Below are 27801 nucleotides of genomic sequence, written 5' to 3'. Positions count from 1 at the left end.
TACGCAGCCCCACATGCAACTGGACCCTCCGGGTTCGGCATTCTGTTCCGAGCATACATAAACATAGCCCTAGCCGGCATCGAAGACGACTGAAAAATCAGGCCCCAGGAAAGGCATTGCGAGCCCCTTTTCGCCCATCCAAAAGTGCCCCCAAAGGAAGGCTTTGGGTACAAGTGAACTCCCCAGGGGAGCCTTTACACAGCCCCACATGCAACTGGACCCTCCGGGTTCGCTTTTTCCGAGCATCCCTAAACATAGCCCTAGCCGGCATCGATGACGAGTGAAAAATCAGGCCCCAGGAAAGGTGTTGCGAGTCCCTTTCGCCCATCCAAAAATGCCCCCAAAGGAAGGCTTTGGGTACAAGAGAACTCCCCAGGGGAGCCTTTACGTAGCCCCACATGCAACTGGACTCTCCGGGTTCGCTGTTCCTGAGCAACCCTAAATATATACCTAGCCGGCATGGGAGAAGACTGAAAAACCGGGCCCCTGAAAACGCGTTGCAAGCCCCTTTGGACCATACAAAAGTGTCACCAAAGGAAGGCTTTGTGTACAAGTGAACTCCCCAGGGGAGCCTTTACGCAGCCCCACATGCAACTGGACCCTCTGGGTTCGCTGTTCCTGAGCAAGCCTAAACGTAGCCCTAGCCATCATCGAAGACGACTGAAAAATCAGGCCCCAGGAAAGGTGTTGCGAGCCCCATTTCGCCCATCCAAAAGTGCCCCCAAAGGAAGGCTTTGGGTACAAGTGAACTCCCCAGGGGAGCCTTTACGCAGCCCCACATGCACAACTGGACTCTCCGGGTTCGCTGTTCCTGAGCAACCCTAAATATATACCTAGCCGGCATGGGAGAAGACTGAAAAACCGGGCCCCAGAAAACGCGTTGCAAGCCCCTTTGGACCATACAAAAGTGTCACCAAAGGAAGGCTTTGTGTACAAGTGAACTCCCCAGGGGAGCCTTTACGCAGCCCCACATGCAACTGGACCCTCCGTGTTCGCTGTTCCTGAGCAAGCCTAAACGTAGACCTAGCCTTCATCGAAGACGACTGAAAAATCAGGCCCCAGGAAATGCGTTGCGAGCCCTTTTCGCCCATCCAAAAGTGCCCCCAAAGGAAGGCTTTGGGTACAAGTGAACTCCCCAGGGGAGCCTTTTGACCCCACATGCAACTTGACCCTCCGGGTTCGCTGTTCCTTGGCAAACCTAAACGTAGCCCTAGCCGGCATCGAAGACGACTGAAAAATGAGGCCCCAGGAAATGCGTTGCGAGCCCCTTTGGACCATCCAAAAGTGCCCCCAAAGGAAGGCTTTGGGTACAAGAGAACTCCCCAGGGGAGCCTATACGCAGCCCCACATGCAACTGGACCCTCCGGGTTCGCTGTTTCCGAGCATCCCTAAACATATTCCTAGCCGGCATCGAAGACGACTGAAAAATCAGGCCCCAGAAAATGCGTTCCGAGCCCTTTTCGCCCATCCAAAAGTGCCCCCAAAGGAAGGCTTTGGGTACAAGTGAACTCCCCAGGGGAGCCTTTACGCAGCCCCACATGCAACTTGACCCTCCGGGTTCGCTGTTCCTGAGCAAACCTAAACGTATCCCTACCGGTCATTGGAGAAGAGTGAAAAATCAGGCCCCAGGAAATGCGTTCCGAGCCCTTTTCGCCCATCCAAAAGTGCCCCCAAAGGAAGGCTTTGGGGACATCTGAAGTTCCCATGGGAGCCTTTACGCAGCCCCACATGCAACTGGACTCTCCGGGTTCGCTGTTCCTGAGCAAACCTAAACGTAGCCCTAGCCGTCATCGGAGACGAGTGAAAAATCAGGCCCCAGGAAATGCGTTGCGAGCCCTTTTCACCCATCCAAAAGAGCCCCCAAAGGAAGGCTTTGGGTACAAGAGAACTCCCCAGGGGAGCCTTTATGCAGCCCCACATGCAACTGGACTCTCCGGGTTCGCTGTTCCTGAGCAACCCTAAATATATCCCTATTTGGCATGGGAGAAGACTGAAAAACCGGGCCCCAGAAAACGCGTTGCAAGCCCCTTTGGACCAACCAAAAGTGTCACCAAAGGAAGGCTTTGTGTACAAGTGAACTCCCCAGGGGAGCCTTTACGCAGCCCCACATGCAACTGGACCCTCCGGGTTCTATTTTTTTGAGTAACCCTTAATATAACCCTAGCCGTCATCGGAGACGACTGAAAAATCAGGCCCCAGGAAATGCGTTGCGAGCCCTTTTCGCGTATCCAAAAGTGCCCCCAAAGGAAGGCTTTGGGTACAAGTGAACTCCCAGCCAGGGGAGCCTTTACGCAGCCTCACATGCAAATGGACCCTCCGGGTTCGCTGTTTCCGAGCATACCTAAACATAGCCCTAGCCGTCATCGAAGACGACTGAAAAATCAGGCCCCAGGAAAGGTGTTGCGAGCCCCTTTTTCACCCATCCAAAAGTGCCCCCAAAGGAAGGCTTTGGGTACAGGAGAACTCCCCAGGGGAGCCTTTACGCAGCCCCACATGAAACTGGACCCTCCAGGTTCGCTGTTCCTGATCAAACCTAAACATAGCCCTAGCCGTCATCGGATACGAGTGAAAAATCAGGCCCCAGGAAATGCGTTGCGAGCCCTTTTCACACATCCAAAAGTGCCCCCAAAGGAAGGCTTTGGGTACATCTGAAGTTCCCATGGGAGCCTTTACGCAGCCCCACATGCAACTGGACTCTCCGGGTTCGCTGTTCCTGAGCAAACCTAAACGTAGCCCTAGCCGTCATCGGAGACGAGTAAAAAATCAGGCCCCAGGAAATGCGTTGCGAGCCCCTTTGGACCATCCAAAAGTGCCCCCAAAGGAAGGCTTTGGGTACAAGTCAACTCCCCAGGGGAGCCTATACGCAGCCCCACATGCAACTGGACCCTCCGGGTTCGCTGTTTCCGAGCATCCCTAAACATATTCCTAGCCGGCATCGGAGACGACTGAAAAATCAGGCCCCAGGAAATGCGTTCCGAGCCCTTTTCGCCCATCCCAAAGTGCCCCCAAAGGAAGGCTTTTGGGACATCTGAAGTTCCCATGGGAGCCTTTACGCAGCCCCACATGCAACTGGACCCTCCGGGTTCGCTGTTCCTGAGCAAACCTTAACGTAGCCCTAGCCGTCATCGGATACGAGTGAAAAATCAGGCCCCAGGAAATGCGTTGCGAGCCCTTTTCGCCCATCCAAAAGAGCCCCCAAAGGAAGGCTTTGGGTACAAGAGAACTCCCCAGGGGAGCCTTTACGCAGCCCCACATGCAACGGGACTCTCCGGGTTCGCTGTTCCTGTGCAACCCTAAATATATCCCTATTTGGAATGGGAGAAGACTGAAAAACCGGGCCCCAGAAAACGCGTTGCAAGACCCTTTGGACCATTCTAAAGTGCCCCCAAAGGAAGGCTTTGGGTACAACAGAACTCCCCAGGGGAGCCTTTACGCAGCTCCACATGCAACTGGACCCTCCGGGTTCGCTATTCCTGAGCAAACCTACACGTAGCCCTAGCCGTCATCGGAGAAGACTGAAAAATCAGGCCCCAGGAAATGCGATCCGATCCCTTTTCACCCATCCAAAAGTGCCCCCAAAGGAAGGCTTTGGGTTCATCTGAAGTTCCCATGGGAGCCTTTACGCAGCCCCACATGCAACTGGACTCTCCAGGTTCGCTGTTCCTCAGAAAACCTAAACGTAGCCCTAGCCGTCATCGGATACGAGTGAAAAATCAGGCCCCAGGAAATGCGTTGCAAGCCCCTTTGGACCATCCAAAAGTGCCCCCAAAGGAAGGCTTTGGGGACATATTTCAAGTTCCCATGGGAGCCTTTACACAGCCCCACATGCAACTGGACTCTCCGGGTTCGCTGTTCCTGAGCAACCCTGAATATATCCCTATTTGGCATGGGAGAAGACTGAAAAACCGGGCCCCAGAAAACGCATTGCAAGCCCCTTTGGACCAACCAAAAGTGTCACAAAAGGAAGGCTTTGTGTACAAGTGAACTCCCCAGGGGAGCCTTTACGCAGCCCCACATGCAACTGGACCCTCCGGGTGCTATTTTTTTGAGCAACCCTTAATATAACCCTAGTCGGCATCGGAGACGACTGAAAAATCAGGCCCCAGGAAATGCGTTCCGAGCCCTTTTCGCCCATCCAAAAGTGCCCCCAAAGGAAGGCTTTGGGTACATCTGAAGTTCCCATGGGAGCCTTTATGCAGCCCCACATGCAACTCGACCCTCCGTGTTCGCTCTTTCCGAGCATCCCTAAACAGAGCCCTAGCCGGCATCGGAGACGACTGAAAAATCAGGCCCCAGGAAATGAGTTCCGAGCTCTTTTCACCCTTCCAAAAGTGCCCCCAAAGGAAGGCTTTGGGTACAAGAGAACTCCCCAGGGGAGCCTTTAAGCAGCCCAACATGCAACTGGACTCTCCGTGCCGCTGTTCCTGAGCAAACCTACACGTAGCCCTAGCCGGCATCGGAGACGAGTGAAAAATCAGGCCACAGGAAATGCGTTGCGAGCCCCTTTAGACCATCCAAAAGTGCCCCCAAAGGAAGGCTTTGGGTAAAAGTGAAATCCCGAGGTGAGCCTTTACGCAGCCCCACATGCAACTGGACCCTCCGGGTTCGCTGTTTCCGAGCATACCTAAACATAGCCATAGCCGGCATCGAAGACGACTGAAAAATCAGGCCCCCAGGAAATGCGTTCCGAGCCCTTTTCGCCCATCCAAAAGTGCCCCCAAAGGAAGGCTTTGTGTACAAGTGAACTCCCAAGGGGAGCCTTTACGCAGCCCAACATGCAACTTGACCCTCCGGGTTCGCTGTTCCTGAGCAAACCTAAACGTAGCCCTAGCGGTCATTGGAGACGAGTGAAAAATCAGGCCCCAGGAAATGCGTTGCGAGCTCCTTTGGACCATCCAAAAGTGCCCCCAAACGAAGGCTTTGGGTACAAGAGAACTCCCCAGGGGAGCCTTTACGCAGCCCCACATGCAACTGGACCCTCCGGGTTCGCTGTTTCCGAGCATCCCTAAACATAGCCCTAGCCGGCATCGAAGACGACTGAAAAGTAAGGCCCCAGGAAATGCTTTCCGAGCCCTTTTCGCCCATCCCAAAGTGCCCCCAAAGGAAGGCTTTGGGTACAAGAGAACTCCCCAGGGGAGCCTTTACGCAGCCCCACATGCAACTGGACCCTCCGGGTTCGATTTTTCCGAGCAACCCTAAATATATCCCTATTTTGGCATGGGAGAAGACTGAAAAACCGGGCCCCAGGAAATACGTTTGCGACCCCTTTTCGCCCATCCAAAAGGGCCCCAATGGAAGGCTTTGGGTACAAGTCAACTCCACAGGGGAGCCTTTACGCAGCCCCACATGCAACTGGACCTTCCGGGTTCGCTGTTTCCGAGCATACCTAAACATAGCCCTAGCCGGCATCGAAGACGACTGAAAAATGAGGCCCCAGGAAATACGTTTGCGACCCCTTTTCGCCCATCCAAAAGGGCCCCAATGGAAGGCTTTGGGTACAAGTCAACTCCACAGGGGAGCCTATACGCAGCCCCACATGCAACTGGACCCTCCGGGTTCGCTGTTTCCGAGCATCCCTAAACATAGCCCTAGCCGGCATCGGAGACGACTGAAAAATCAGGGCCAGGCAATGCGTTGCGAGCCCTTTTCGCCTATCCAAAAGTGCCCCCAAAGGAAGGCTTTGGGTACAATTCAACTCCCCAGGGGAGCCTATACGCAGCCCCACATGCAACTGGACCCTCCGGGTTCGCTGTTCCTGAGCAAACCTAGACACATGCAGCCCTAGCCGTCATCGGAGTCGACTGAAAAATCAGGCCCCAGGAAATGCGTTGCGAGCCCTTTTCACCCATCCAAAAGTGCCCCCAAAGGAAGGCTTTGGGTACAAGAGAACTCCCCAGGGGAGCCTATACGCAGCCCCACATGCAACTCGACCCTCCGGTTTCGCTGTTTCCTAGTATCCCTAAACATAGCCCTAGCCGGCATCGGAGACGACTGAAAAACGGCCAGGCAATGCGTTGCAAGCCCTTTTCCCCTATCCAAAAGTGCCCCTAAAGGGAGGAGCATTGTGTACAAGTCAACTCCCCAGGGGAGCCTTTACGCAGCCCCACATGCAACTGGACCCTCCGAGTTCGCTGTTTCCGAGCATCACTAAACATAGCCCTAGCCGTCATCGGAGACGACTGAAAAATCAGGCCCCAAAAAATGCGATCCGATCCCTTTTCACCCATCCAAAAGTGCCCCCAAATGAAGGCTTTGGGTACAAGAGAACTCCCCAGGGGAGCCTTTAAGCAGCCCCACATGCAACTGGACCCTCCGGATTCTATTTTTTTGAGCAACCCTTAAAATAACCCTAGTCGGCATCGGAGACGACTGAAAAATCAGGCCCCAGGAAATGCGTTGCGAGCCCTTTCGCCCATCCAAAAGTGCCCCCAAACGAAGGCTTTGGATACAAGAGAACTCCCCAGGGGAGCCTTTACGCAGCCCCACATGCAACTGGACCCTCCGGGTTGGATTTTTTTGAGCAACCCTTAATATAACCCTAGTCGGCATCGGAGACGACTGAAAAATCAGGCCCCAGGAAATGCGTTGCGAGCCCTTTCGTCCATCCAAAACTGCCTTCAAAGGAAGGCTTTGGATACAAGTGAACTCCCCAGGGGAGCCTTTACGCAGCCCCACATGCAACTGGACCCTCCGGGTTCGCAGTTCCTGAGCAAACCTACACGTATCCCTAGCCGTCATCGGAGAAGACTGAAAAATCAGGCCCCAGGAAAAGAGTTCCGAGCCCTTTTCACCCATCCAAAAGTGCCCCCAAAGGAAGGCTTTGGGTACAAGAGAACTCCCCAGGGGAGCCTTTAAGCAGCCCCACATGCAACTGGACCCTCCGGGTTCGATTTTTCCGAGCAACCCTAAATATATCCCTATTTGGCATGGGAGAAGACTGAAAAACCGGGCCCCAGAAAAGGCATTGCAAGACACTTTGGACCATACAAAAGTGCCCCCAAAGGAAGGCTTTGGGTACAAGAGAACTCCCCAGGGGAGCCTTTACGCAGCCCCACATGCAACTGGACCCTCCGGGTTCGCTGTTTCCGAGCATACATAAACATAGCCCTAGCCGGCATCGAAGACGACTGAAAAATCAGGCCCCAGGAAAGGCATTGCGAGCCCCTTCGCCCATCCAAAAGTGCCCCCAAAGGAAGGCTTTGGGTACAAGTGAACTCCCCAGGGGAGCCTTTACACAGCCCCACATGCAACTGGACCCTCCGGGTTCGACTGTTTCCGAGCATCCCTAAACATAGCCCTAGCCGGCATCGATGACGGAGTCGAGAATTCAGCACCAGGAAAGGTGTTGCGAGTCCCTTTATTTCGCCCATCCAAAAATGCCCCCAAAGGAAGGCTTTGGGTACAAGAGAACTCCCCAGGGGAGCCTTTACGTAGCCCCACATGCAACTGGACCCTCTGTGTTCGCTGTTTCCGAGCATCCCTAAACATAGCCCTAGCCGGCATCGAAGACGACTGAAAAATCAGGCCCCAGGAAATGCGTTGCGAGCCCATTTGGACCATCCAAATGTGCCCCCAATGGAAGGCTTTGGGTACAAGAGAACTCCCCAGGGGAGCCTATACGCAGCCCCACATGCAACTGGACTCTCCGGGTTCGCTGTTCCTGAGCAACCCTAAATATATACCTAGCCGGCATGGGAGAAGACTGAAAACCGGGCCCCTGAAAACGCGTTGCAAGCCCCTTTGGACCATACAAAAGTGTCACCAAAGGAAGGCTTTGTGTACAAGTGAACTCCCCAGGGGAGCCTTTACGCAGCCCCACATGCAACTGGACCCTCTGGGTTTGCTGTTCCTGAGCAAGCCTAAACGTAGCCCTAGCCATCATCGAAGACGACTGAAAAATCAGGCCCCAGGAAAGGTGTTGCGAGCCCCATTTCGCCCATCCAAAAGTGCCCCCAAAGGAAGGCTTTGGGTACAAGTGAACTCCCCAGGGGAGCCTTTACGCAGCCCCACATGCAACTTGACCCTCCGGGTTCGCTGTTCCTTGGCAAACCTAAACGTATACCTAGCGGTCATTGGAGACGAGTGAAAAATCAGGCCCCAGGAAATGCGTTGCGAGAGCTCCTTTGGATCATCCAAAAGTGCCCCCAAAGGAAGGCATTGGGTACAAGTGAACTCCCCAGGGGAGCCTTTACGCAGCCCCACATGCAACTGGACCCTCCGGGTTCTATTTTTTTGAGCAACCCTTAATATAACCCTAGTCGGCATCGGAGACGACTGAAAAATCAGGCCCCAGGAAAGCGTTGCGATCCCTTTTCGTCCATTCAAAAGTGCCCCCAAAGGAAGGCTTTGGATACAAGTGAACTCCCCAGGGGAGCCTTTACGCAGCCCCACATGCAACTGGACCCTCCGGGTTCGCTGTTCCTGAGCAAACCTACACGTATCCCTAGCCGTCATCGGAGAAGACTGAAAAATCAGGCCCCAGGAAATGCGTTGCGAGCCCTTTTCGCCCATCCAAAAGTGCCCCCAAAGGAAGGCTTTGGATACAAGTGAACTCCCCAGGGGAGCCTTTACGCAGCCCCACATGTAACTGGACCCTCCGGGTTCGCTGTTTCCGAGCATCCCTAAACATAGCCCTAGCCGGCATCGAAGACGACTGAAAAGTAAGGCCCCAGGAAATGCTTTCCGAGCCCTTTTCGCCCATCCCAAAGTGCCCCCAAAGGAAGGCTTTGGGTACAAGAGAACTCCCCAGGGGAGCCTTTACGCAGCCCCACATGCAACTGGACCCTCCGGGTTCGATTTTTCCGAGCAACCCTAAATATATCCCTATTTGGCATGGGAGAAGACTGAAAAACCGGGCCCCAGGAAACGCGTTGCAAGACACTTTGGACCAAACAAAAGTGTCACCAAAGGAAGGCTTTGGGTACAAGTGAACTCCCCAGGGGAGCCTTTACGCAGCCCCACATGCAACTGGACCCTCCGGGTTCGCTGTTTCCGAGCATACCTAAACATAGACCTAGCCGGCATCGAAGACGACTGAAAAATGAGGCCCCAGGAAATACGTTTGCGACCCCTTTTAGCCCATCCAAAAGGGCCCCAATGGAAGGCTTTGGGTACAAGTCAACTCCCCAGGGGAGCCTATACGCAGCCCCACATGCAACTGGACCCTCCGGGTTCGCTGTTTCCACGCATCCCTAAACATAGCATAGCCGGCATCGGAGACGACTGAAAAATCAGGGCCAGGCAATGCGTTGCGAGCCCTTTTCGCCTATCCAAAAGTGCCCCCAAAGGAAGGCTTTGGATACAAGAGAACTCCACAGGGGAGCCTTTACGCAGCCCCACATGCAACTGGACCCTCCGGGTTCGCTGTTCCTGAGCAAACCTACACGTAACCATACCCGTCATCGGAGAAGACTGAAAAATCAGGCCCCAGGAAATGAGTTCCGAGCCCTTCACCCATCCAAAAGCCCCAAAGGAAGGCTTTGGGTACAAGAGAACTCCCCAGGGGAGCCTATACGCAGCCCCACATGCAACTCGACCCTCCGGGTTCGCTGTTTCCTAGCATCCCTAAACATAGCCCTAGCCGGCATCGGAGACGACTGAAAAACCAGGGCCAGGCAATGCGTTGCGAGCCCTTCTCCCCTATCCAAAAGTGCCCCTAAAGGAAGGCATTTTGTACAAGTCAACTCCCCAGGGGAGCCTTTACGCAGCCCCACATGCAACTGGACCCTCCGGGTTCGCTGTTTCCGAGCATCACTAAACATAGCCCTAGCCGTCATCGGAGACGTAAAGACTGAAAAATCAGGCCCCAAAAAAATGCGATCCGATCCCTTTTCACCCATCCAAAAGTGCCCCCAAAGGAAGGCTTTGGGTACAAGAGAACTCCCCAGGGGAGCCTTTAAGCAGCCCCACATGCAACTGGACCCTCCGGGTTCTATTTTTTTGAGCAACCCTTAAAATAACCCTAGTCGGCATCGGAGACGACTGAAAAATAGGCCCCAGGAAATGCGTTGCGAGCCCTTTTCGCCCATCCAAAAGTGTCACCAAAGGAAGGCTTTGGGTACAAGTGAACTCCCCAGGGGAGCCTTTATGCAGCCCCACATGCAACTGGACCCTCTGGGTTCGCTGTTCCTGAGCAAGCCTAAACGTAGCCCTAGCCGTCATCGAAGACGACTGAAAAATCAGGCCCCAGGAAATGCGTTGCGAGCCCTTTTCGCCCATCCAAAAGTGCCCCCAAAGGAAGGCTTTGGATACAAGAGAACTCCCCAGGGGAGTCTGTACGCATCCCCACATGCAACTGGACCCTCAGGATACTATTTTTTTGAGCAACCCTTAATATAACCCTAGTCGGCATCGGAGACGACTGAAAAACCAGGCCCCAGGAAATGCGTTGCGAGCCCTTTTCGCCCATCCAAAAGTGCCCCCAAAGGAAGGCTTTGGATACAAGTGAACTCCCCAGGGGAGCCTTTACGCAGCCCCACATGCAACTGGACCCTCCGGGTTCGCTGTTTCCAAGCATCCCTAAACATAGCCCTAGCCCGTATCGAAGACGACTGAAAAATCAGGCCCCAGGAAATGCGTTCCGAGCCTCTTTGGACCATTTAAAAGTGCCCCCAAAGGAAGGCTTCTGGGTACAAGAGAACTCCCCACAGGGGAGTCTGTACGCAGCCCCACATGCAACTGGACCCTCAGGATTCTATTTTTTTGAGCAACCCTTAATATAACCCTAGTCGGCATCGGAGACGACTGAAAAATCAGGCCCCAGGAAATGCGTTCCGAGCCCCTTTCGCCCATCCAAAAGTGCCCCCAAAGGAAGGCTTTGGGTACAAGAGAACTCCCCAGGGGAGCCTTTACGCAGCCCCACATGCAACTGGACCCTCCGGGTTCGCTGTTTCCAAGCATCCCTAAACATAGCCCTAGCCGGCATCGAAGACGACTGAAAAGTAAGGCCCCAGGAAATGCTTTCCGAGCCCTTTTCGCCCATCCCAAAGTGCCCCCAAAGGAAGGCTTTGGGTACAAGAGAACTCCCCAGGGGAGCCTTTACGCAGCCCCACATGCAACTGTACCCTCCTGGTTCGCTGTTTCCGAGCATACCTAAACATAGCCCTAGCCGGCATCGAAGAGACGACTGAAAAATCAGGCCCCAGCAAAGGTGTTGCGAGCCCTTTTCGCCCATCCAAAAGTGCCCCCAAAGGAAGGCTTTGGGTACAGGTGGACTTCCCAGGGGAGCCTTTAAGCAGCCCCACATGCAACTGGACCCTCCGGGTTCGCTGTTTCCGAGCATCCCTAAACATAGCCCTAGCCGGCATCGATGACGAGTGAAAAATCAGGCCCCAGGAAAGGTGTTGTGAGTCCCTTTTCGCCCATCCAAAAGTGCCCCCAAAGGAAGGCTTTGGGTACAAGTGAACTCCCCAGGGGAGCCTTTACGCAGCCCCACATGCAACTGGACCCTCTGGGTTCGCTGTTCCGAGCATCCCTAAACATAGCCCTAGCCGGCATCGAAGACGACTGAAAAATCAGGCCCCAGGAAATGCGTGTGCGGACCCCATTTGGGCCATCCAAATGTGCCCCCAATGGAAGGCTTTGTGTACAAGAGAACTCCCCAGGGGAGCCTTTACGCAGCCCCACATGCAACTGGACCCTCCGGGTTCGATTTTTTTGAGAAACCCTTAATATAACCCTAGTCGGCATCGGAGACGACTGAAAAATCAGGCCCCAGGAAATGCGTTGCGAGCCCTTTTCGCCCATCCAAAAGTGCCCCCAAAGGAAGGCTTTGGGTACAAGTGAACTCCCCAGGGGAGCCTTTACGCAGCCCCACATGCAACTGGACCCTCCGGGTTCGCAGTTCCTGAGCAAACCTACACGTATCCCTAGCCGGCATCGGAGAAGACTGAAAAATCAGGCCCCAGGAAAAGAGTTCCGAGCCCTTTTCACCCATCCAAAAGTGCCCCCAAAGGAAGGCTTTGGGTACAAGAGAACTCCCCAGGGGAGCCTTTAAGCAGCCCCACATGCAACTGGACCCTCCGGGTTCGATTTTTCCGAGCAACCCTAAATATATCCCTATTTGGCATGGGAGAAGACTGAAAAACCGGGCCCCAGAAAAGGCGTTGCAAGACACTTTGGACCATACAAAAGTGCCCCCAAAGGAAGGCTTTGGGTACAAGAGAACTCCCCAGGGGAGCCTTTACGCAGCCCCACATGCAACTGGACCCTCCGGGTTCGCTGTTTCCGAGCATACATAAACATAGCCCTAGCCGGCATCGAAGACGACTGAAAAATCAGGCCCCAGGAAAGGCATTGCGAGCCCCTTTTCGCCCATCCAAAAGTGCCCCCAAAGGAAGGCTTTGGGTACAAGTGAACTCCCCAGGGGAGCCTTTACACAGCCCCACATGCAACTGGACCCTCCGGGTTCGCTGTTTCCGAGCATCCCTAAACATAGCCCTAGCCGGCATCGATGACGAGTGAAAAATCAGGCCCCAGGAAAGGTGTTGCGAGTCCCTTTTCGCCCATCCAAAAATGCCCCCAAAGGAAGGCTTTGGGTACAAGAGAACTCCCCAGGGGAGCCTTTACGTAGCCCCACATGCAACTGGACCCTCTGTGTTCGCTGTTTCCGAGCATCCCTAAACATAGCCCTAGCCGGCATCGAAGACGACTGAAAAATCAGGCCCCAGGAAATGCGTTGCGAGCCCATTTGGACCATCCAAATGTGCCCCCAATGGAAGGCTTTGGGTACAAGAGAACTCCCCAGGGGAGCCTATACGCAGCCCCACATGCAACTGGACCCTCCGGGTTCGCTGTTCCTGAGCAACCCTAAATATATACCTAGCCGGCATGGGAGAAGACTGAAAAACCGGGCCCCTGAAAACGCGTTGCAAGCCCCTTTGGACCATACAAAAGTGTCACCAAAGGAAGGCTTTGTGTACAAGTGAACTCCCCAGGGGAGCCTTTACGCAGCCCCACATGCAACTGGACACTCTGGGTTCGCTGTTCCTGAGCAAGCCTAAACGTAGCCCTAGCCATCATCGAAGACGACTGAAAAATCAGGCCCCAGGAAATGCGTTGCGAGCCCTTTTCGCCCATCCAAAAGTGCCCCCAAAGGAAGGCTTTGGATACAAGTGAACTCCCCAGGGGAGCCTTTATGCAGCCCCACATGCAACTCGACCCTCCGGGTTCGCTGTTTCCTAGCATCCCTAAACATAGCCCTAGGCGGCATCGGAGACGACTGAAAAATCAGGGCCAGGCAATGCGTTGCGAACCCTTTTCGCCTATCCAAAAGTGCCCACAAAGGAAGGCTTTGGGTACAAGAGAACTCCCCAGGGGAGCCTTTACGCAGCCCCACATGCAACTGGACCCTCCGGGTTCGCTATTCCTGAGCAAACCTACACGTAGCCCTAGCCGTCATCGGAGAAGACTGAAAAATCAGGCCCCAGGAAATGCGATCCGATCCCTTTTCACCCATCCAAAAGTGACCCCAAAGGAAGGCTTTGGGTACAAGAGAACTCCCCAGGGGAGCCTTTAAGCAGCCCCACATGCAACTGGACCCTCCGGGTTCGCTGTTTACAAGCATCCCTAAACATAGCCCTAGCCGGCATCGAAGACGACTGAAAAATCAGGCCCCAGGAAAGGTGTTGCGAGCCCCATTTCGCCCATCCAAAAGTGCCCCCAAAGGAAGGCTTTGGGTACAAGTGAACTCCCCAGGGGAGCCTTTACGCAGCCCCACATGCAACTGGACTCTCCGGGTTCGCTGTTTTCCTGAGCAACCCTAAATATATACCTAGCCGGCATGGCGCAAGCTGAAAAACCAGGCCCCAGAAAACGCGTTGCAAGCCCCTTTGGACCATACAAAAGTGTCACCAAAGGAAGGCTTTGTGTACAAGTGAACTCCCCAGGGGAGCCTTTACGCAGCCCCACATGCAACTGGACCCTCCGTGTTCGCTGTTCCTGAGCAAGCCTAAACGTAGCCCTAGCCTTCATCGAAGACGACTGAAAAATCAGGCCCCAGGAAATGCGTTGCGAGCCCTTTTCGCCCATCCAAAAGTGCCCCCAAAGGAAGGCTTTGGGTACAAGTGAACTCCCCAGGGGAGCCTTTACGCAGCCCCACATGCAACTTGACCCTCCGGGTTCGCTGTTCCTTGGCAAACCTAAACGTATCCCTAGCGGTCATTGGAGACGAGTGAAAAATCAGGCCCCAGGAAATGCGTTGCGAGCTCCTTTGGATCATCCAAAAGTGCCCCCAAAGGAAGGCATTGGGTACAAGTGAACTCCCCAGGGGAGCCTTTACGCAGCCCCACATGCAACTGGACCCTCCGGGTTCTATTTTTTTGAGCAACCCTTAATATAACCCTAGTCGGCATCGGAGACGACTGAAAAATCAGGCCCCAGGAAATGAGTTCCGAGCCCTTTTCACCCATCCAAAAGTGTCACCAAAGGAAGGCTTTGTGTACAAGTGAACTCCCCAGGGGAGCCTTTACGCAGCCCCACATGCAACTGGACCCTCTGGGTTCGCTGTTCCTGAGCAAGCCTAAACGTAGCCCTAGCCGTCATCGAAGACGACTGAAAAATCAGGCCCCAGGAAATGCGTTGCGAGCCCTTTTCGCCCATCCAAAAGTGCCCCCAAAGGAAGGCTTTGGATACAAGAGAACTCCCCAGGGGAGTCTGTACGCATCCCCACATGCAACTGGACCCTCAGGATTCTATTTTTTTGAGCAACCCTTAATATAACCCTAGTCGGCATCGGAGACGACTGAAAAATCAGGCCCCAGGAAATGCGTTGCGAGCCCTTTTCGCCCATCCAAAAGTGCCCCCAAAGGAAGGCTTTGGATACAAGTGAACTCCCCAGGGGAGCCTTTACGCAGCCCCACATGCAACTCGACCCTCCGGGTTTGCTGTTTCCAAGCATCCCTAAACATAGCCCTAGCCGGCATCGAAGATGACTGAAAAATCAGGCCCCAGGAAATGCGTTGCGAGCCCTTTTCGCCCATCCCAAAGTGCCCCCAAAGGAAGGCTTTGGGTACAAGAGAACTCCCCAGGGGAGTCTGTACGCAGCCCCACATGCAACTGGACCCTCAGGATTCTATTTTTTTGAGCAACCCTTAATATAACCCCTAGTCGGCATCGGAAACGACTGAAAAATCAGGCCCCAGGAAATGCGTTCCGAGCCCCTTTTCGCCCATCCAAAAGTGCCCCCCAAAGGAAGGCTTTGGGTACAAGAGAACTCCCCAGGGGAGCCTTTACGCAGCCCCACATGCAACTGGACCCTCCTGGTTCGCTGTTTCCGAGCATACCTAAACATAGCCCTAGCCGGCATCGAAGACGACTGAAAAATCAGGCCCCAGGAAAGGTGTTGCGAGCCCCTTTCGCCATCTCAAAAGTGCCCTCAAAGGAAGGCTTTGGGTACAAGTGAACTCCCCAGGGGAGCCTTTACGCAGCCCCACATGCAACTGGACCCTCCGGGTTCGCTGTTTCCGAGCAACCCTAAACATAGCCCTAGCCGGCATCGATGACGAGTGAAAAATCAGGCCCCCAGGAAAGGTGTGCGAGACCCTTTTCGCCCATCCAAAAGTGCCCCCAAAGGAAGGCTTTGGGTTAAAGCAAACTGCCAGGGGAGCCTTTACGCAGCCCCACATGCAACTGGACCCTCCGGGTTCGCTGTTTCCGAGCATCCCTAAACATAGCCCTAGCCGTCATCGGAGACGACTGAAAAATCAGGCCCCAGGAAATGCGTTGCGAGCCCTTTTCGCCCATCCAAAAGTGCCCCCAAAGGAAGGCTTTGGATACAAGTGAACTCCCCAGGGGAGCCTTTACGCAGCCCCACATGCAACTCGACCCTCCGGGTTCGCTGTTTCCTAGCATCCCTAAACATAGCCCTAGCCGGCATCGGAGACGACTGAAAAACCAGGGCCAGGCAATGCGTTGCGAGCCTTTCCCTATCCAAAAGTGCCCCTAAAGGAAGGCATTGTGTACAAGTCAACTCCCCAGGGGAGCCTTTACGCAGCCCCACATGCAACTGGACCCTCCGGGTTCGCTGTTTCCGAGCATCACTAAACATAGCCCTAGCCGTCATCGGAGACGACTGAAAAATCAGGCCCCAAAAAATGCGATCTGATCCCTTTTCACCCATCCAAAAGTGCCCCCAAAGGAAGGCTTTGGGTACAAGTGAACTCCCCAGGGGAGCCTTTATGCAGCCCCACATGCAACTCGACCCTCCGGATTCGCTGTTTCCTAGCATCCCTAAACATAGCCCTAGGCGGCATCGGAGACGACTGAAAAATCAGGGCCAGGCAATGCGTTGCGAACCCTTTTCGCCTATCCAAAAGTGCCCACAAAGGAAGGCTTTGGGTACAAGAGAACTCCCCAGGGGAGCCTTTACGCAGCCCCACATGCAACTGGACCCTCCGGGTTCGCTATTCCTGAGCAAACCTACACGTAGCCCTAGCCGTCATCGGAGAAGACTGAAAAATCAGGCCCCAGGAAATGCGATCCGATCCCTTTTCACCCATCCAAAAGTGCCCCCAAAGGAAGGCTTTGGGTACAAGAGAACTCCCAAGGGGAGCCTTTAAGCAGCCCCACATGCAACTGGACCCTCAGGATTCTATTTTTTTGAGCAACCCTTAATATAACCCTAGTCGGCATCGGAGACGACTGAAAAATCAGGCCCCAGGAAATGCGTTCCGAGCCCCTTCGCCCATCCAAAAGTGCCCCCAAAGGAAGGCTTTGGGTACAAGAGAACTCCCCAGGGGAGTCTGTACGCAGCCCCACATGCAACTGGACCCTCAGGATTCTATTTTTTTGAGCAACCCTTAATATAACCCTAGTCGGCATCGGAGACGACTTCGGAGTTTGGGGCGGGAGAAAAGAGGCCCCAGGGAATGCGTTCCGAGCCCCTTTTCGCCCATCCAAAAGTGCCCCCAAAGGAAGGCTTTGGGTACAAGAGAACTCCCCAGGGGAGCCTTTACGCAGCCCCACATGCAACTGGACCCTCCGGGTTCGCTGTTTCCAAGCATCCCTAAACATAGCCCTAGCCGGCATCGAAGACGACTGAAAAGTAAGGCCCCAGGAAATGCTTTCCGAGACCTTTCGCCCATCCCAAAGTGCCCCCAAAGGAAGGCTTTGGGTACAAGAGAACTCCCCAGGGGAGCCTTTACGCAGCCCCACATGCAACTGGACCCTCCTGGTTCGCTGTTTCCGAGCATACCTAAACATAGCCCTAGCCGGCATCGAAGACGACTGAAAAATCAGGCCCCAGGAAAGGTGTTGCGAGCCCCTTTTCGCCCATCCAAAAGTGCCCCCAAAGGAAGGCTTTGGATACAAGTGAACTCCCCAGGGGAGCCTTTACGTAGCCCCACATGCAACTGGACCCTCCGGGTTCGCTGTTTCCGAGCAACCCTAAACATAGCCCTAGCCGGCATCGATGACGAGTGAAAAATCAGGCCCCAGGAAATGTGTTGCGAGTCCCTTTCCGCCCATCCAAAAGTGCCCCCAAAGGAAGGCTTTGGGTACAAGTGAACTCCCCAGGGGAGCCTTTACGCAGCCCCACATGCAACTGGACCCTCTGGGTTCGCTGTTCCGAGCATCCCTAAATATAGCCCTAGCCGGCATCGAAGACGACTGAAAAAATCAGGCCCCAGGAAACGTGTTGCGAGCCCATTTGGGCCATCCAAATGTGCCCCCAATGGAAGGCTTTGGGTACAAGAGAACTCCCCAGGGGAGCCTTTACGCAGCCCCACATGCAACTGGACTCTCCGGGTTCGCTGTTCCTGAGCAACCCTAAATATATACCTAGCTGGCATGGGAGAAGACTGAAAAACCGGGCCCCAGAAAACGCGTTGCAAGCCCCTTTGGACCATACAAAAGTGTCACAAAAGGAAGGCTTTGTGTACAAGTGAACTCCCCAGGGGAGCCTTTACGCAACCCCACATGCAACTGGACCCTCTGGGTTCGCTGTTCCTGAGCAAGCCTAAACGTAGCCCTAGCCGTCATCGAAGACGACTGAAAAATCAGGCCCCAGGAAATGCGTTGCGAGCCCCTTTGGACCATCCAAAAGTGCCCCCAAAGGAAGGCTTTGGATACAAGTGAACTCCCCAGGGGAGCCTTTACGCAGCCCCACATGCAACTGGACCCTCCGGGTTCGATTTTTTAGGAAAACCCTAAATATAACCCTAGTCGGCATCGGAGACGACTGAAAAATCAGGCCCCAGGAAATGCGTTGCGAGCCCTTTTCGCCCATCCAAAAGTGCCCCCAAAGGAAGGCTTTGGGTACATCTGAAGTTCCCATGGGAGCCTTTACGCAGCCCCACATGCAACTGGACCCTCCGGGTTCGCTGTTTCCGAGCATCCCTAAACATAGCCCTAGCCGTCATCGGAGACGACTGAAAAATCAGGCCCCAGGAAATGCGTTGCGAGCCCTTTTCGCCCATCCAAAAGTGCCCCCAAAGGAAGGCTTTGGATACAAGTGAACTCCCCAGGGGAGCCTTTACGCAGCCCCACATGCAACTGGACCCTCCGGGTTCGCTGTTTCCTAGCATCCCTAAACATAGCCCTAGCCGGCATCGAGGCAAAGACTGAAAAACCAGGGCCAGGCAATGCGTTGCGAGCCCCTTCCCTATCCAAAAGTGCCCCTAAAGGAAGGCATTGTGTACAAGTCAACTCCCCAGGGGAGCCTTTACGCAGCCCCACATGCAACTGGACCCTCCGGGTTCGCTGTTTCCGAGCATCACTAAACATAGCCCTAGCCGTCATCGGAGACGACTGAAAAATCAGGCCCCAAAAAATGCGATCCGATCCCTTTTCACCCATCCAAAAGTGCCCCCAAAGGAAGGCTTTGGGTACAAGAGAACTCCCCAGGGGAGCCTTTAAGCAGCCCCACATGCAACTGGACCCTCCGGGTTCTATTTTTTTGAGCAACCCTTAAAATAACCCTAGTCGGCATCGGAGACGACTGAAAAATCAGGCCCCAGGAAATGCGTTGCGAGCCCTTTTCGCCCATCCAAAAGTGCCCCCACGCGAAGGCTTTGGATACAAGAGAACTCCCCAGGGGAGCCTTTACGCAGCCCCACATGCAACTGGACCCTCCGGGTTCGATTTTTTTGAGCAACCCTTAATATAACCCTAGTCGGCATCGGAGACGACTGAAAAATCAGGCCCCAGGAAATGCGTTGCGAGCCCTTTTCGTCCATCCAAAAGTGCCCCCAAAGGAAGGCTTTGGATACAAGTGAACTCCCCAGGGGAGCCTTTACGCAGCCCCACATGCAACTGGACCCTCCGGGTTCGATTTTTCCGAGCAACCCTAAATATATCCCTATTTGGCATGGGAGAAGACTGAAAAACCGGGCCCCAGAAAAGGCGTTGCAAGACACTTAGGAACATACAAAAGTGCCCCCAAAGGAAGGCTTTGGGTACAAGAGAACTCCCCAGGGGAGCCTTTACGCAGCCCCACATGCAACTGGACCCTCCGGGTTCGCTGTTTCCGAGCATACATAAACATAGCCCTAGCCGGCATCGAAGACGACTGAAAAATCAGGCCCCAGGAAAGGCATTGCGAGCCCCTTTTCGCCCATCCAAAAGTGCCCCCAAAGGAAGGCTTTGGGTACAAGTGAACTCCCCAGGGGAGCCTTTACACAGCCCCACATGCAACTGGACCCTCCGGGTTCGCTGTTTCCGAGCATCCCTAAACATAGCCCTAGCCGGCATCGATGACGAGTGAAAAATCAGGCCCCAGGAAAGGTGTTGCGAGTCCCTTCGCCCATCCAAAAATGCCCCCAAAGGAAGGCTTTGGGTACAAGAGAACTCCCCAGGGGAGCCTTTACGTAGCCCCACATGCAACTGGACCCTCTGTGTTCGCTGTTTCCGAGCATCCCTAAACATAGCCCTAGCCGGCATCGAAGACGACTGAAAAATCAGGCCCCAGGAAATGCGTTGCGAGCCCTTTTCGCCCATCCAAAAGTGCCCCCAAAGGAAGGCTTTGGATACAAGAGAACTCCCCAGGGGAGTCTGTACGCATCCCCACATGCAACTGGACCCTCAGGATTCTATTTTTTTGAGCAACCCTTAATATAACCCTAGTCGGCATCGGAGACGACTGAAAAATCAGGCCCCAGGAAATGCGTTGCGAGCCCTTTTCGCCCATCCAAAAGTGCCCCCAAAGGAAGGCTTTGGATACAAGTGAACTCCCCAGGGGAGCCTTTACGCAGCCCCACATGCAACTGGACCCTCCTGGTTCGCTGTTTCCAAGCATCCCTAAACATAGCCCTAGCCGGCATCGAAGATGACTGAAAAATCAGGCCCCAGGAAATGCGTTGCGAGCCCTTTTCGCCCATCCCAAAGTGCCCCCAAAGGAAGGCTTTGGGTACAAGAGAACTCCCCAGGGGAGTCTGTACGCAGCCCCACATGCAACTGGACCCTCAGGATTCTATTTTTTTAGGACAACCCTTAATATAACCCTAGTCGGCATCGGAGACGACTGAAAAATCAGGCCCCAGGAAATGCGTTCCGAGCCCCTTTTCGCCCATCCAAAAGTGCCCCCAAAGGAAGGCTTTGGGTACAAGAGAACTCCCCAGGGGAGCCTTTACGCAGCCCCACATGCAACTGGACCCTCCGGGTTCGCTGTTTCCAAGCATCCCTAAACATAGCCCTAGCCGGCATCGAAGACGACTGAAAAGTAAGGCCCCAGGAAATGCTTTCCGAGACCTTTTCGCCCATCCCAAAGTGCCCCCAAAGGAAGGCTTTGGGTACAAGAGAACTCCCCAGGGGAGCCTTTACGCAGCCCCACATGCAACTGGACCCTCCTGGTTCGCTGTTTCCGAGCATACCTAAACATAGCCCTAGCCGGCATCGAAGACGACTGAAAAATCAGGCCCCAGGAAAGGTGTTGCGAGCCCCTTTTCGCCCATCCAAAAGTGCCCCCAAAGGAAGGCTTTGGATACAAGTGAACTCCCCAGGGGAGCCTTTACGTAGCCCCACATGCAACTGGACCCTCCGGGTTCGCTGTTTCCGAGCATACCTAAACATAGCCCTAGCCGGCATCGATGACGAGTGAAAAATCAGGCCCCAGGAAAGGTGTTGCGAGTCCCTTTTCGCCCATCCAAAAGTGCCCCCAAAGGAAGGCTTTGGGTACAAGTGAACTCCCCAGGGGAGCCTTTACGCAGCCCCACATGCAACTGGACCCTCTGGGTTCACTGTTCCGAGCATCCCTAAATATAGCCCTAGCCGGCATCGAAGACGACTGAAAAATCAGGCCCCAGGAAATGCGTTGCGAACCATGTGGGCCATCCAAATGTGCCCCCAATGGAAGGCTTTGGGTACAAGAGAACTCCCCAGGGGAGCCTTTACGCAACCCCACATGCAACTGGACCCTCTGGGTTCGCTGTTCCTGAGCAAGCCTAAACGTAGCCCTAGCCGTCATCGAAGACGACTGAAAAATCAGGCCCCAGGAAATGCGTTGCGAGCCCCTTTGGACCATCCAAAAGTGCCCCCAAAGGAAGGCTTTGGATACAAGTGAACTCCCCAGGGGAGCCTTTACGCAGCCCCACATGCAACTGGACCCTCCGGGTTCGACATGTTTTTGAGAAACCCTAAATATAACCCTAGTCGGCATCGGAGACGACTGAAAAATCAGGCCCCAGGAAATGCGTTGCGAGCCCTTTCGCCCATCCAAAAGTGCCCCCAAAGGAAGGCTTTGGGTACATCTGAAGTTCCCATGGGAGCCTTTTACGCAGCCCCACATGCAACTGGACCCTCCGGGTTCGCTGTTTCCGAGCATCCCTAAACATAGCCCTAGCCGTCATCGGAGACGACTGAAAAATCAGGCCCCAGGAAATGCGTTGCGAGCCCTTTTCGCCCATCCAAAAGTGCCCCCAAAGGAAGGCTTTGGATACAAGTGAACTCCCCAGGGGAGCCTTTACGCAGCCCCACATGCAACTGGACCCTCCGGGTTCGCTGTTTCCTAGCATCCCTAAACATAGCCCTAGCCGGCATCGGAGACGACTGAAAAACCAGGGCCAGGCAATGCGTTGCGAGCCCTTTTCCCCTATCCAAAAGTGCCCCTAAAGGAAGGCATTGTGTACAAGTCAACTCCCCAGGGGAGCCTTTACGCAGCCCCACATGCAACTGGACCCTCCGGGTTCGCTGTTTCCGAGCATCACTAAACATAGCCCTAGCCGTCATCGGAGACGACTGAAAAATCAGGCCCCAAAAAATGCGATCCGATCCCTTTTCACCCATCCAAAAGTGCCCCCAAAGGAAGGCTTTGGGTACAAGAGAACTCCCCAGGGGAGCCTTTAAGCAGCCCCACATGCAACTGGACCCTCCGGGTTCTATTTTTTTGAGCAACCCTTAAAATAACCCTAGTCGGCATCGGAGACGACTGAAAAATCAGGCCCCAGGAAATGCGTTGCGAGCCCTTTTCGCCCATCCAAAAGTGCCCCCACGCGAAGGCTTTGGATACAAGAGAACTCCCCAGGGGAGCCTTTACGCAGCCCCACATGCAACTGGACCCTCCGGGTTCGATTTTTTTGAGCAACCCTTAATATAACCCTAGTCGGCATCGGAGACGACTGAAAAATCAGGCCCCAGGAAATGCGTTGCGAGCCCTTTTCGTCCATCCAAAAGTGCCCCCAAAGGAAGGCTTTGGATACAAGTGAACTCCCCAGGGGAGCCTTTACGCAGCCCCACATGCAACTGGACCCTCCGGGTTCGATTTTTCCGAGCAACCCTAAATATATCCCTATTTGGCATGGGAGAAGACTGAAAAACCGAGCAGAAAAGGCGTTGCAAGACACTTAGGAACATACAAAAGTGCCCCCAAAGGAAGGCTTTGGGTACAAGAGAACTCCCCAGGGGAGCCTTTACGCAGCCCCACATGCAACTGGACCCTCCGGGTTCGCTGTTTTCCGAGCATACATAAACATAGCCCTAGCCGGCATCGAAGACGACTGAAAAATCAGGCCCCAGGAAAGGCATTGCGAGCCCCTTTTCGCCCATCCAAAAGTGCCCCCAAAGGAAGGCTTTGGGTACAAGTGAACTCCCCAGGGGAGCCTTTACACAGCCCCACATGCAACTGGACCCTCCGGGTTCGCTGTTTCCGAGCATCCCTAAACATAGCCCTAGCCGGCATCGATGACGAGTGAAAAATCAGGCCCCAGGAAAGGTGTTGCGAGTCCCTTTTCGCCCATCCAAAAATGCCCCCAAAGGAAGGCTTTGGGTACAAGAGAACTCCCCAGGGGAGCCTTTACGTAGCCCCACATGCAACTGGACCCTCTGTGTTCGCTGTTTCCGAGCATCCCTAAACATAGCCCTAGCCGGCATCGAAGACGACTGAAAAATCAGGCCCCAGGAAATGCGTTGCGAGCCCATTTGGACCATCCAAAAGTGCCCCCACGCGAAGGCTTTGGATACAAGAGAACTCCCCAGGGGAGCCTTTACGCAGCCCCACATGCAACTGGACCCTCCGGGTTCGATTTTTTTGAGCAACCCTTAATATAACCCTAGTCGGCATCGGAGACGACTTCGGAGTCAGGCCCCAGGAAATGCGTTGCGAGCCCTTCCGTCCATCCAAAAGTGCCCCCAAAGGAAGGCTTTGGATACAAGTGAACTCCCCAGGGGAGCCTTTACGCAGCCCCACATGCAACTGGACCCTCCGGGTTCGATTTTTTTGAGAAACCCTTAATATAACCCTAGTCGGCATCGGAGACGACTGAAAATCAGGCCCAGGAAATGCGTTGGCCGAGCCCCTTGGACCATCCAAAAGTGCCCCCAAAGGAAGGCTTTGTGTACAAGTGAACTCCCCAGGGGAGCCTTTACGCAGCCCCACATGGAACTGGACCCTCTGGGTTCGCTGTTCCTGAGCAAGCCTAAACGTAGCCCTAGCCATCATCGAAGACGACTGAAAAATCAGGCCCCAGGAAAGGTGTTGCGAGTCCCTTTTCGCCCATCCAAAAGTGCCCCCAAAGGAAGGCTTTGGATACAAGTGAACTCCCCAGGGGAGCCTTTATGCAGCCCCACATGCAACTCGACCCTCCGGGTTCGCTGTTTCCTAGCATCCCTAAACATAGCCCTAGGCGGCATCGGAGACGACTGAAAAATCAGGGCCAGGCAATGCGTTGCGAACCCTTTTTGCCTATCCAAAAGTGCCCACAAAGGAAGGCTTTGGGTACAAGAGAACTCCCCAGGGGAGCCTTTACGCAGCCCCACATGCAACTGGACCCTCCGGGTTCGCTATTCCTGAGCAAACCTACACGTAGCCCTAGCCGTCATCGGAGAAGACTGAAAAATCAGGCCCTAGGAAATGCGATCCGATCCCTTTTCACCCATCCAAAAGTGCCCCCAAAGGAAGGCTTTGGGTACAAGAGAACTCCCCAGGGGAGCCTTTAAGCAGCCCCACATGCAACTGGACCCTCCGGGTTCGCTGTTTCCAAGCATCCCTAAACATAGCCCTAGCCGGCATCGAAGACGACTGAAAAATCAGGCCCCAGGAAAGGTGTTGCGAGCCCCATTTCGCCCATCCCAAAGTGCCCCCAAAGGAAGGCTTTGGTTACAAGTGAACTCCCCAGGGGAGCCTTTACGCAGCCCCACATGCAACTGGAGTCTCCGGGTTCGCTGTTCCTGAGCAACCCTAAATATATACCTAGCCGGCATGGGAGAAGACTGAAAAACCGGGCCCCAGAAAACGCGTTGCAAGCCCCTTTGGACCATACAAAAGTGTCACCAAAGGAAGGCTTTGTATACAAGTGAACTCCCCAGGGGAGCCTTTACGCAGCCCCACATGCAACTTGACCCTCCGGGTTCGCTGATCCTTGGCAAACCTAAACGTATCCCTAGCGTTCATTGGAGACGAGTGAAAAATCAGGCCCCAGGAAATGCGTTGCAAGCTCCTTTGGACCATCCAAAAGTGCCCCCAAAGGAAGGCATTGGGTACAAGTGAACTCCCCAGGGGAGCCTTTACGCAGCCCCACATGCAACTGGACCCTCCGGGTTCTATTTTTTTGAGCAACCCTTAATATAACCCTAGTCGGCATCGGAGAAGACTGAAAAATCAGGCCCCAGGAAATGAGTTCCGAGCCCCTTTTCGCCCATCCAAAAGTGCCCCCAAAGGAAGGCTTTGGGTACAAGTGAACTCCCCAGGGGAGCCTTTACGCAGCCCCACATGCAACTGGACCCTCCTGGTTCGCTGTTTCCGAGCATACCTAAACATAGCCCTAGCCGGCATCGAAGACGACTGAAAAATCAGGCCCCAGGAAAGGTGTTGCGAGCCCCTTTTCGCCCATCCAAAAGTGCCCCCAAAGGAAGGCTTTGGGTACAAGTGAACTCCCCAGGGGAGCCTTTACGCAGCCCCACATGCAACTGGACCCTCCGGGTTCGCTGTTTCCGAGCATACCTAAACATAGCCCTAGCCGGCAGCGAAGACGACTGAAAAATCAGGCCCCAGGAAAGGTGTTGCGAGCCCCTTTTCGCCCATCCAAAAGTGCCCCCAAAGGAAGGCTTTGGGTACAAGAGAAGTCCCCAGGGGAGCCTTTACGCAGCCCCACATGCAACTGGACCCTCCGGGTTCGCTGTTTCCGAGCATCCCTAAACATAGCCCTAGCCGGCATCGATGACGAGTGAAAAATCAGGCCCCAGGAAATGCGTTGCGAGCCCTTTTCGCCCATCCAAAAGTACCCCCAAAGGAAGGCTTTGGATACAAGAGAACTCCCCAGGGGAGTCTGTACGCATCCCCACATGCAACTGGACCCTCAGGATTCTATTTTTTTGAGCAACCCTTAATATAACCCTAGTCGGCATCGGAGACGACTGAAAAATCAGGCCCCAGGAAATGCGTTGCGAGCCCTTTTCGCCCCTCCAAAAGTGCCCCCAAAGGAAGGCTTTGGATACAAGTGAACTCCCCAGGGGAGCCTTTACGCAGCCCCACATGCAACTGGACCCTCCGGGTTCGCTGTTTCCGAGCATCCCTAAACATAGGCCCTAGCCGGCATCGGAGACGAGTGAAAAATCAGGCCCAGGCAATGCGTTGCGAGCCCTTTCGCCTATCCAAAAGTGCCCCCAAAGGAAGGCTTTGGGTACAAGAGAACTCCCCAGGGGAGCCTTTACGCAGCTCCACATGCAACTGGACCCTCCGGGTTCGCTGTTCCTGAGCAAACCTACACGTAGCCCTAGCCGTCATCGGAGAAGACTGAAAAATCAGGCCCCAGGAAATGAGTTCCGAGCCCTTTTCACCCATCCAAAAGTGCCCCCAAAGGAAGGCTTTGGGTACAAGAGAACTCCCCAGGGGAGCCTTTAAGCAGACCCACATGCAACTGGACCCTCCGGGTTCGCTGTTTCCAAGCATCCCTAAACATAGCCCTAGCCGGCATCGAAGACGACTGAAAAGTAAGGCCCCAGGAAATGCTTTCCGAGCCCTTTTCGCCCATCCCAAAGTGCCCCCAAAGGAAGGCTTTGGGTACAAGAGAACTCCCCAGGGGAGCCTTTACGCAGCCCCACATGCAACTGGACCCTCCGGGTTCGATTTTTCCGAGCAACCCTAAATATATCCCTATTTGGCATGGGAGAAGACTGAAAAACCGGGCCCCAGGAAACGCGTTGCAAGACCCTTTGGACCAAACAAATGTGTCACCAAAGGGAAGGCTTTGGGTACAAGTGAACACCCCAGGGGAGCCTTTACGCAGCCCCACATGCAACTGGACCTTCCGGGTTCGCTGTTTCCGAGCATACCTAAACATAGCCCTAGCCGGCATCGAAGACGACTGAAAAATGAGGCCCCAGGAAATGCATTGCGACCCCTTTTCGCCCATCCAAAAGGGCCCCAAAGGAAGGCTTTGGGTACAAGTCAACTCCACAGGGGAGCCTATACGCAGCCCCACATGCAACTGGACCCTCCGGGTTCGCTGTTTCCGAGCATCCCTAAACATAGCCATAGCCGGCATCGAAGACGACTGAAAAATCAGGCCCCAGGAAATGCGTTCCGAGCCCTTTTCGCCCATCCAAAAGTGCCCCCAAAGGAAGGCTTTGGGTACAAGTGAACTCCCCAGGGGAGCCTTTATGCAGCCCCACATGCAACTGGACCCTCTGGGTTCGCTGTTCCTGAGCAAACCTAAACGTAGCCCTAGCCGTCATTGGAGACGAGTGAAAAATCAGGCCCCAGGAAATACGTTCCGAGCTCCTTTGGACCATCCAAAAGTGCCCCCAAAGGAAGGCTTTGGGTACGAGTGAACTCCCCAGGGGAGCCTTTACGCAGCCCCACATGCAACTGGACCCTCCGGGTTCGATTTTTTTGAGCAACCCTTAATATATCCCTACTCGGCATCGGAGACGACTGAAAAATCAGGCCCCAGGAATGCGTTGCGAGCCCTTTTCGTCCATCCAAAAGTGCCCCCAAAGGAAGGCTTTGGATACAAGTGAACTCCCCAGGGGAGCCTTTACGCAGCCCCACATGCTACTGGACCCTCCGGGTTCTCTGTTCCTGAGCAAACCTACACGTATCCCTAGCCGGCATCGGAGAAGACTGAAAAATCAGGCCCCAGGAAATGAGTTCCGAGCCCTTTTCACCCATCCAAAAGTGCCCCCAAAGGAAGGCTTTGGGTAGAGAAGAGAACTCCCCAGGGGAGCCTTTACGCAGCCCCACATGCAACTGGACCCTCCGGGTTCGCTGTTTCCGAGCATCCCTAAACATAGCCCTAGCCGGCATCGAAGACGACTGAAAAATCAGGCCCCAGGAAATGCGTTGCGAGCCCTTTTCGCCCATCCAAAAGTGCCCCCAAAGGAAGGCTTTGGGTACAAGAGAACTCCCCAGGGGAGCCTTTACGCAGCCCCACATGC

The sequence above is a fragment of the Anas platyrhynchos genome, chromosome Z, assembly GCF_047663525.1.
Source record: "Anas platyrhynchos isolate ZD024472 breed Pekin duck chromosome Z, IASCAAS_PekinDuck_T2T, whole genome shotgun sequence".
In the NCBI taxonomy this organism is placed as follows: Eukaryota; Metazoa; Chordata; class Aves; order Anseriformes; family Anatidae; genus Anas; species Anas platyrhynchos.
The sequence above is the reverse complement of the archived record's forward strand: the minus strand, read 5'-3'. Positions refer to the sequence as shown.